At 43.7% G+C, this 9,771-nt stretch overlaps 2 long non-coding RNA genes across 3 annotated transcripts in view; one reads left to right on the top strand and one right to left on the bottom strand.

Moving 5' to 3' along the window:
* Nucleotides 1-3,299: 3,299 nt before the first annotated feature.
* LOC103670385 overlaps nt 3,300-9,771 on the top strand; it is a 10,228-nt gene continuing 3,756 nt past the window's right edge. The window contains exon 1 of one of the 2 annotated variants that reach the window (XR_570566.2): nt 3,300-3,854. This is a non-coding gene — a long non-coding RNA (uncharacterized LOC103670385). The remainder of the gene's footprint in view (nt 3,855-9,771) is intronic. The other variant, XR_570567.2, reaches the window with a different exon arrangement.
* On the bottom strand, nt 5,124-8,678 carry LOC121103088. The gene is made up of 3 exons (XR_005835234.1): nt 7,834-8,678; nt 6,870-6,949; nt 5,124-5,525 (listed from the first exon to the last, which is right to left on the bottom strand). It is a non-coding gene; the product is annotated as an uncharacterized LOC121103088 (long non-coding RNA).

The following is a 9,771-nucleotide window of genomic DNA, read 5'->3' on the forward strand; positions in this document are numbered from 1 at the left end:
GCATGAATTGTAAAATATAACTAGAACACATTTCCCCAAATATGGATTGCTATTTCTTTAATAGAGAAAAAATTCTCTGTGAGAGAGGGGGAAAAAGAGGAAATTCATCTTTGAGAATTTCCCAATCTCAGGCTCTTGCCTACTGTTGTGCAGTGGCTTTTTTACTTGAAGTCTTTTCTTTTTTTAAAATTTAAATTCAATCTAATTAACATACAGTGTATTATTAGTTTCGGAGGTGGAATTTAGTGGTTCATCAGTTGCATATAACACCCAGTGCTCATTCCATCAAGCGCCCCCCTTAATGCCCATCACCCAGTTACCCCATCTCTGCTACCCTCCTCCCCTCCAGCAACCCTCAGTTTGTTTTCTAGAATTAAGGGTCTCATGGTTTGTCTCCCTCTCTGTTTTGATCTTATTTTATTTTTCCCTCCCTTCCCCTATGTTCATTGGTTTTGTTTCTTAAATTCCACATATGAGTGAAATCATATGGTATCTGTCTTTCTCTGACTGACTTATTTCGCTTAGCATAATACACTCTAGTTCCATCCATGTCATTGCAAATGGCAAGATTTCATTCTTTTTGATGGCTGAGTAATATTCCATTGTGTATATATACCACATCCTCATTATCCATTCATCTGTCGATGGACATCTGGACTCTTCCCATAGTTTGGCTATTGTGGACACTGCCGCTATAAACATTGGGGTGCAGGTGCCCCTTCGAATCACTGTGTTTGTATCCTTTGGATAAATACCTAGTAGGGCAATTGCTGGGTCATATGGTGGTCCTATTTTTAACGTCTTGAGGAACCTCCATACTGTCTTCCCTGAAGTCTTGAAGGGAGGCCCTCACAAACCAAAAGTGATGCAAACTACATTGTGACCCTGATTCTGCCCTCAATTTGCTACCTGATGTTGGGGAAAATCATTTCTTTCCCTGGGGCCCATTTTCCTCATGAAGGTAGGGAGAGAACATCTCTTGGGTCCTTCCTTGAAAGATCCAGGTCTGTTTTGCGACCTCTGGAACAGAATGCTAATGGAGTGGAAAACAGGGCACTTAGGTAGTCAGTCAAGTGATGGCAAAGACCAAGATTTTGGATTTGGTGGAAGAGTGGCAAATGGGAGCTCACGAAGAGATTAAAGGGAATCTTGCATCCAGAATGCCAAGAAAGATTAAGGGGATGGAGTAGGCAGGTGTGGGAGCAAGAGTTTACTTGAGAAAGGCAGGTCACTTCCAAAGCTGGCAGGGATATTGGGAGGTCCCCTCGCTGCTTCTAGAAGAACTTGACATAGCATCTTGAAGGAAACAGATACCATCTGGCTCAACTTTCTGATTGTACAGCAACTTCTTTTGTTAGGTCATGGATTTGAGTCTGTTTTTTATGCACAAATCTTCCTTATGAAAGGAAGAAATGTGCTCCAAATATTGGTCACAGTCTTGTGAATCCATTGATGATATTATCAGCCCGCGATTGAGCAATGCCTTTGAGGTGTTTCATGGTGACATCCTCGTCTCTTTCTTGCTGTCTCTGCTAGTTTGGTTCTTAATCCTTCCATATCTACACTCTCCCCTTCAGCCGGTCCCATCCAGTGTCACTCCTTTAAATCATCATACTTAGTGTTACCCCTGGCCCTTTGCACATGCTAGTCCTTCTGTCTGGGAAGTTCTTTCACCTAAACTGGCTAGCTGGCTAGCATTTAACCTTCTACTGTCTTTTGTAATTTTTGAGATTGTGTATTTTTGAAAAATTATTACTTCAACAAATAATACATATACACAGTTTTAAAAAAAAGATTTTGCAAGATTTATGATGAAAACATCAGTGCCCTGCTTACCAATCCCTACTGCATTTTGTCCTGCTCACCAGACAAACTACTTTTAACTCTTTCATTATTTCTTATGGCATATGCCTCTGTATTTCCACCAAACATGCTTATATTGTTAATCTCTTGATTTATGAATGTCAGACTTCTGTTGACTTCCTGCTATAGGAGATGACAATTTAGGCCTTTTGTACATCTCAGTTCTCCTCTCCTTTTTCCTTAATACTTCTATCATAATTTGTGAATGAATCAGAATCAGTGTGTGTTTTTACGATAATGCAAATATTATTCACTTCAGAGTTCAAGTAGTATCCTAGGATCATTTCTTCTCTTGTACAACTTTGTATTTCCTGAGTTTACAATGGGCTCTTTACCCCCATTTTTTGTGTGTTTTTTTTTCTTTCTATACCTATTCTTATCTTTTTTTTAACCTATTCAATCAGATCAGATATATATACATATATATATATATTTTTTTTTTTTCCCCCTTTTAAACAGGGGTTGACAAAATCTTTCTGCAAAGGGTACCATAGTAAAAATTTTATACTTTTCAGTCTAGACAGTCTGTTGCAATTACTCAGCTCTGCTGTTGCAGAGGGAACTCAGTCAAGGACACAATGTAACAGAGCTAGTGGCAGGACTGAAATGAATGGGTGTGGCCATGTTCCAATAAAATTTTATGGAGGAAAGCCAGCGGCAAGCAGGATCTGGTCCATGGGTGGGAGTTTGCAACCCCCCATTCTCAATGCTAAAATATTTCAGATATTAATGTGTGCTATTTTTATCCTCCTGCATCTCCTGTCCTGGAGGCCTCCATGCCGAGCCTGTCTGTACTTCTTGTTCTGTTCATGTCCTGCCTGCTAGCATCCTGGAATTTCCCTTCACTGCTTTCCTGTTTTGGACCCCTTATTTCTTGGGTCTCTGCATCTTCCTCTTTCTGGCTTTATTCCTTTGCTTAGCTAGAGGACATTCTCAAGTAACTTCCCAAAAAACAGGGTGTATGGGAGGTTAGTTTTCTGAGTCTTACTATGTCTGAAAATGTCTATATGCACCCCCTGTTTTTGGTAGTGTCGTGAAGGCATGGATTTGAGAATAAAAACTTCCCCAGAACTTGGGAGGCTTTCTCCAGTTATTTTCCAGCTTCTAGAATTTCTGGTAGATGCCTGATTGCAACTCTGTTTCTTTGTAAATGCGTGCATGTGATCTTCTTCTCTCTCCCAGCCCCCCATCTAGGAACTTAAAGGATCATCTTTTTGTCAGGGCAGCCCTGAAATGTCATGGGGACGCCCCTCAGTACGAACATTTTCAGGCCCAGGCCTCATCTCTGTCCTGCCCTGTGCTTAATGAGCGGGAGTCTGGAGCTACTTCTGACCCTTTCTCCAGACACTAGCTCTTCTGTCTTCTCCCCGCAGGGTGGCCATCAGGCTCTGTGGGACCAAGGAGACAATCTAAAGGTCTTAATCCTCCTGTGTCCAGATAGGCAGCCTCACGTGTTACCTCTTGTTTCTCTGGGGCATCAGGTGTCTGAGAACCTCGCCTTCCAGGTGTTCGGCAAGGTGCGAGACGGAATTTGGTCAGCATACATGTCTCTAGGCCTTTACGTTGACGTCTTCTGCCTTCTGCTAAGTGGATTGCTGCTCGTCTGTCTATATCCTGTCTTCCAAAATTTCACTATAATTTGTCGTCCACTTATATCTTACTTTTTTTTTTTTTGCCCATTTCGTAGGGGGAAGGAAAACATGTAAATGCTGTGGTCAGTCTACCAAGTTGAACCAGGAGTTCACAGTTGGTCGTTTGTCTGCTTACTCTACTGCACTGCGAAGAGTTTGTGTCTGCTTGTTCACGCATGCGTCCCTAATGCCTGGCTCAGAGGGGGCCTTCTGCCGATGCTCGGTGAATGGAATCAATGCACGCATATTGAGTGAGTGGGCTGACGGGAGCAGAAGCCTTAGGTGGGGAAGCCCTGCGAGACGATGCTGGAAGAAGAAGCGGAGCCCAGATTACGAAGAGCTTGGGTGCCAGGCCAAGGAGTGTGTACTCTTTTCTTGGTTGGAAGGCCACTGATGGGTTTTCAATGGTGGTGGAGGTGGTGGTGGAAGGGTATTTTGGTCAAGGGGATTTTTCTGACTGTGGTTTAAGGGCTCGTCTGAGAGGAGTACACAGGTGGGGGAATAAAATTCCATGAACTGATGAGAACTCGTGAGGAAGGAAGGGGTGCATTGTAGAACTCTGGAGGAAGAACCAGCAGAGTTTATGTTCTGACTGAACATGACTGGGCTTCCATGGGCCGAGCAAAAGAGCAGTACAAAGGATTTTGGGGGTGGGGGGAAGAATAGATAATGGTTTTGTCTGTTCATATTTGAGGCATGAAGGAACTTCTGAGTGGATGTGTTTAGCAGGCAGTCGGCTATGCCAGTAGGAAATGAGGACCTAGATCAGGGCGTCATTCTCACTGGAAGTCAGAGGAGAGAGTGCCATGAAGGAAGATTGTGGTTTGCACCAAGGCACATGCATGGTGATAGACAGACCCAGAATTTGAAGTCAGATCTGTCTAAATCCATAGTCCATCTTCAACCACAGACTGTACTCACTCTAAAACTTTGTCAGAAGCAGAAGAGTACAGGCTTAGCTTTGGCCTTGGGCAAGACTCACATTCAATGGGACATGTGACTTCTTAAGCATGAAGGTGCAAAATGCAATCGGAAAGTAATGGGGTGTGAGCGAAGAACGCTGAGACTGCGAGACTCCCCATCGTCTGGGTGGGAGGGGAGGCCTGGTAGCTTCAGCCGACTTGGCCTTGGCCAGAGCCGAGGTCTCCCGCAGACCCCACCTGCTTTCACTCTGATGGCTTCCCCGAGAACACTTTCTTCTCTAACACTTTCTACCCTTCCTGCTTCTTTGGTTCAAACCAGAGAAAACTATGGCCAAGTAGCAATTCTCTGAACCCAAGCAGGGCTAACATCCTGCCTGGTTTCCTCCTTGCTTGCTCAGCCCAGAGCAACCTGAGAGAATCACGGGAAGGTGGCCTCTGGAGATTTGCAGGGGTGCCGCGTGCAGGGAAGGACTCCTGGCTCCTATCCACCGAGTCCCCCGTAACTTGCCTTTGGGTTCACCGCATGGGCTGAGGGAGGAAGAGGAAGCAGAGGCCGTGAGAGTGGGGGTGTGGGGCATGTAGGTTGTGAAACAGCATGAGAAACCTCCAGAGCCAGCAAAGAAAGTTTTGTTTCTGGAATTTGGAATTCAGTGTTTTTCACACTCAACGTTTCTGTGACTAGAAGGTGAGATAAAAATCTATGTCATTCCATTGGTCTTCACCTTTGTTTTAAATGATCAGATTTCAAACAGAAATTATTATCAGTCCGATATTGTTTCCTTTTCTAAAATGTGGTTTAATTTCGCAAAGAGCCGAGTAAGACGGCAGAACTGAATCATAGAGTGTCAGCAAGCGTTACACCCGTTCTTACAAAACCGTGGCTGAGGATCTGGTATTCGCCTTGAAAAAAGTGTTCTTTAATCCTAGGTTTTTGTTTTTAGCTGCGGGGCATTTCCTCTTCCTTTTACCAGTACGGTCTCTTTGCATGAGAGAGAATGCTTAATCCAGTGAGAAAGCAAGGGCCTTGAGTTTGAATCCCACGTCCTCCTCTTCCTTACTGGGTGATAATTCGACAGTCATTTAACCTCTCTGAGTCTCAGTCGTCTCCCTATAAATGAAAGTAAGAAAACGGGGAATACATATTATATAAGAATACAGCTGTATCAATATATATTATAATATATTATACATATATATATAATTAATGATTTATATATTATACCTATGATTAACTTAGCATACATATATGATTAAGACATGGCTGGCGATTCATAGGTACTGAAATCATGTAAATTCCTACTATGGAACAGGGTGGATAATTTTTTTCCTATTGATAGTCGCTGACTCACCAAAAAGAAAGAAAGAAAGAAGAAAGAAAGAAAGAATCAATTTAGTGTATGCTCTTAATACAAGGGAGAGAGTTGTGGGTGTTTGTGTTTGGGATCTTATTTTTAGAGATTACAAAAATGTTCCATCCACTGGATTTTGAAATTAAGAACGGAGAACAGTATTTATATCTGAATCATGTATTACAACAAACGAAAATATTACATGTATGGTTTCCATTCTGTCTTGTAGGCATTTAAAGGGAAGAGGGAGAGAAAGGGAGAGAGGATGGGGAGAGAAGGAGAAGGAAGAGAAGGGGGAGATAAGCAGCAGGCAGAATGATAGAGAATTTCAGAGACAGCTAGGCAAGATTCACCAGGCTTAGGCACCAGTGTTTGCGGATAAATCACTTCGGTTTTGCCCTAATTAACACTTGAACTATTAATACTAGAGACATATATTTGCTGCTAACACTTTCCTTTGAAATCCACCCACCACCCACATTCATTCTTTCTTTTTTGAAGCAACAAACAACTACTAACTATATCCTATGTGCTTAGCCCTGTCCTAGGTGCTAGCCAGGCAAGCCATAAGGTCAGTCCTGCCTTCTAAGAGCTCACAGGTTCGTGGGAGAGGCAGACAGGTAACTGAGTAACAGCAGAATAAAATAAGTGACTGCTTCAGCGTTGGGACCTGGTGGGAAAGACTTCCCAGAGGAAGTGACCCTATACGGGGTCTCAAAGGACATGCAGTAATGTGTTAGATAAACAAGATTGTTGAGTGGGAGATCAGGAGTGTGCTCTGGGCACCCCAAAACTCTGAACAGCTTTTGGAGTGACCCAGTCCTGTCTGAACTGGGAACTGGTTTATTTGAAACCTACCTCTGTGTGGTCATAGGGCCAGTGTGCCAGCTGGTTAAGATCATAGATATCGCAGGATAGATACGGGTTTAAACCTGATTTGCCAGCTGTGTGGCATTGCTCAACTGTTAATCCTTTCTGAGCCCTCGCTTCTTTATATTTAAAAGGAGGTTAAAACTCGGGAGGTTGTACATTATAAATGAATTGACATAATATATGTAAAAGCTTTGCACACTGCTGGGCACAGGAGTGAGAACATTACTCACATTTCAGGATTTGGATCTTTGGAACAGTAGAATCTTAGTAGCAATCTGAATATGTTGGGTTAAGCGGGAGTTGCAATGCCCTGTGGGGGAGGGGAAACAGATTATATTTTACTCATGACTTCTCAACTATTCTCTTGAAATGTCTCAGAAACTTCTCTGAATCACGGTAACTCAGATATCGATGTCAGATTTTCCCCTGGGGTCCATCTCCCTCTGTATTCTCTAAGGCTGGAATGTAGTCAAACCAGAGGTGAGAGGGGCGCCTGGATGGCACAGTCGTTAAGCATCTGCCTTCGGCTCAGGGCGTGATCCCGGCGTTATGGGATCAAGCCCCACATCAGGCTCCTCCGCTATGAGCCTGCTTCTTCCTCTCCCACTCCCCCTGCTTGTGTTCCCTCTCTCATTGGCTGTCTCTGCCAAATAAGTAAATAAAATCTTTAAAAAAAAATCATTGAAGTTATGTAAAAATGGGCTGCTTTGGGTTAATGATGATAGACTGAACATACTCGTTTATCACCGTTCTCTCACCAAAAAAATGGCAGTGACTGGGCTTTTAGCATAATGTAGGGCATCAACTCTCAAAGACAAAAAGAGGGAGGAAGGGATGGTAAGAACACTGGAAGCTGGAAAGCAGGTGGACAACTGGGCCCAACTGATTTTAGCAGCCCCAAGAAGTCTGATTCGTAAGCTGGCAAACACAGAAGAGCAAAGAGAGTTACACTCTGGAGCCCCCAAAAGATTCTGGACCCTGGGACTTTGCAATAGATGAAGTTGAGCCTTAAAACAGGCAAAGTGGTTGAAAATCTGTCTAAGCAAAGGGACCTCTAGATCACCCCCACCAACCACAGCAGCCAACATCCATGCTCCTATGGCCTGGCCCATCGTGGGAGGTTTACTCTTGAAGGAAGCCAATCAGGGGCGCTCTGGACAAGTGGGTACCAGGTGCCGTAGGAAGAAGGCGTACCTTATAGAAAATGGGTGGGGATGAAATGAAAGGCAGCATACGGAGCTTTCATCCCTCCAATCCTCTTCCCGCACTGAGCTCCCGGAATCGCCACCATCAGTTGTGGGCCTGCTAGACCGCAGCGTGGAGTGGGGATTTAGAAGGTACTCGACAACCTGGAGTTATTGAGCAAAAAGCCTGGGAAGGGATGGTGGAGGTTGGAGATGCAGGGCAGGCCTGATGAGGGTGTCCAAACTGAGTTCAAGTCAGCCCTGTCTGCTGAGCAGCGATACCCGCCCCACGTAGCGAGCTCTGAGTTCTAACGATTCGATAGGGTGATTCGGTGTGCCCATCCCCCATGAGCCACAGGGGAAGGCTGGGGGAAGGAGCAGCAGGTACGAGGGCTAAGACAGTAGTGAAATAGCGTGCTGAGCTGGTGGAACTACTAGCATTCAGTACTGTTGGCATGGAAAGTATAGACACACCGGGAGTGTGGGAGGAGGGGAGGCCAAAGAGAGGCTGTTGAAGTTTATGACCCTCTCTTTCTTCCTATGCGTCCTCTCAAAATATATGTGCATATTTTGAATCTCCATAAATGTATCCATTCTCGTTTTCCTTCCTTTCCCCCCATCAAGGGCAATATTTTTATTTTATTTTACTTCTTTTGAACAATTTTAATTCCAGTTAGTGAAGGGCAATGTTTTTAAGATCTATCTGTGTTGCTATGACAATAATCTAAGCCATTCCTTTGAACGCCTGCCTGATAATTTGTGGTATTTTATGGCGTGTAGCTACCTACTTTTACCTACCCATTGTCCCAGGGAAGGCCATCAAAATTATTTTCCATCCCTTCCTCTTTCTTGCTCCCCTCCCCCTGCCCCCTCCCCCCCCCCCCAAAAAACCCCAGAGACAAACATCCCCAGGCATGTTCTCTGATGAACCTGTGTGAGAACTGCTTGTGCATATATAGCCTGGAAAGAGATTGCTGGGTATGTGTCTATGTAATGGGGTGAAATAGTAATACTTTGTCCCCCAAGATGGCCCATCACAGGGACATTGGTATTTTCACATTCCTGCTGATCCAGTTTTTTTTTTTCTTTTCTTCTTCTTCTTTTTTTTTTTTTTTTTACTCCAAAAGTTTTCTTGTGCCTCTTTGGGTAATTCTTACTGTTATTTTATAAGAACACTTACAGTGAAATGGGACAGATTCTCTAACTGCACAATATAGTATTGCTCACCATAGGCACTGTGTCTAGGACTGACTCATCTTGCACAACTGAAACTTGATCCCCCATTTCCCCTCCTCCCAACCTCTGACAACCATCATCCTATCCTCTGCATCTAGATACCTCATATGAGTAGAATCATGCAGTATTTATCCTTCTGTGACTGGTTTATTTCCCTTAACATCATGTCCTCCAGATTAATCTATGTTGTTGCATATGGCAGGATTTCTTTCTTTGTAAGGCTATAATATTCCATTGTGTATACACACACACACACACACGCCCCACTTTTTTCTTCCATTCATCATCCATCAGTGGACATTTAGATTGTTTCCATCTCTTAGATATTGTGAATAATGCCGCTGTGAACATGGGAGTGCAGCTATTTCTTCGAGATCCTGATTTCAGTTCTTTTGGATAGATACCCAGTAGTGGAATTGCCGGATCCCACAGTCATCCTATTTTCAGTGTTTTGAGGAACTTCCATACTGGTTTCCATAGCAGCTGCACCATCTTACATTCCCACCAACAGTGTATAGGATTCCAATTTCTCCACCTCTTTTGCCGACAAAGTTTTTAAAACACAGGTTATAGTTGTTGCTAGCGTGAAATGTTTATCATTTTTCCTGGGGCCAAAATGTCATTTGTGTTTCTTTCCTCGCTGATGATTTTGAATACATTTTATCAGTTTCTGAGCTGTTGAGGCTCTCCCTTCTGAAATTGACTTCACATC

The sequence above is a fragment of the Ursus maritimus genome, unplaced genomic scaffold (assembly GCF_017311325.1).
Source record: "Ursus maritimus isolate PB19 unplaced genomic scaffold, ASM1731132v1 scaffold_17, whole genome shotgun sequence".
NCBI classification, from domain to species: domain Eukaryota; kingdom Metazoa; phylum Chordata; class Mammalia; order Carnivora; family Ursidae; genus Ursus; species Ursus maritimus.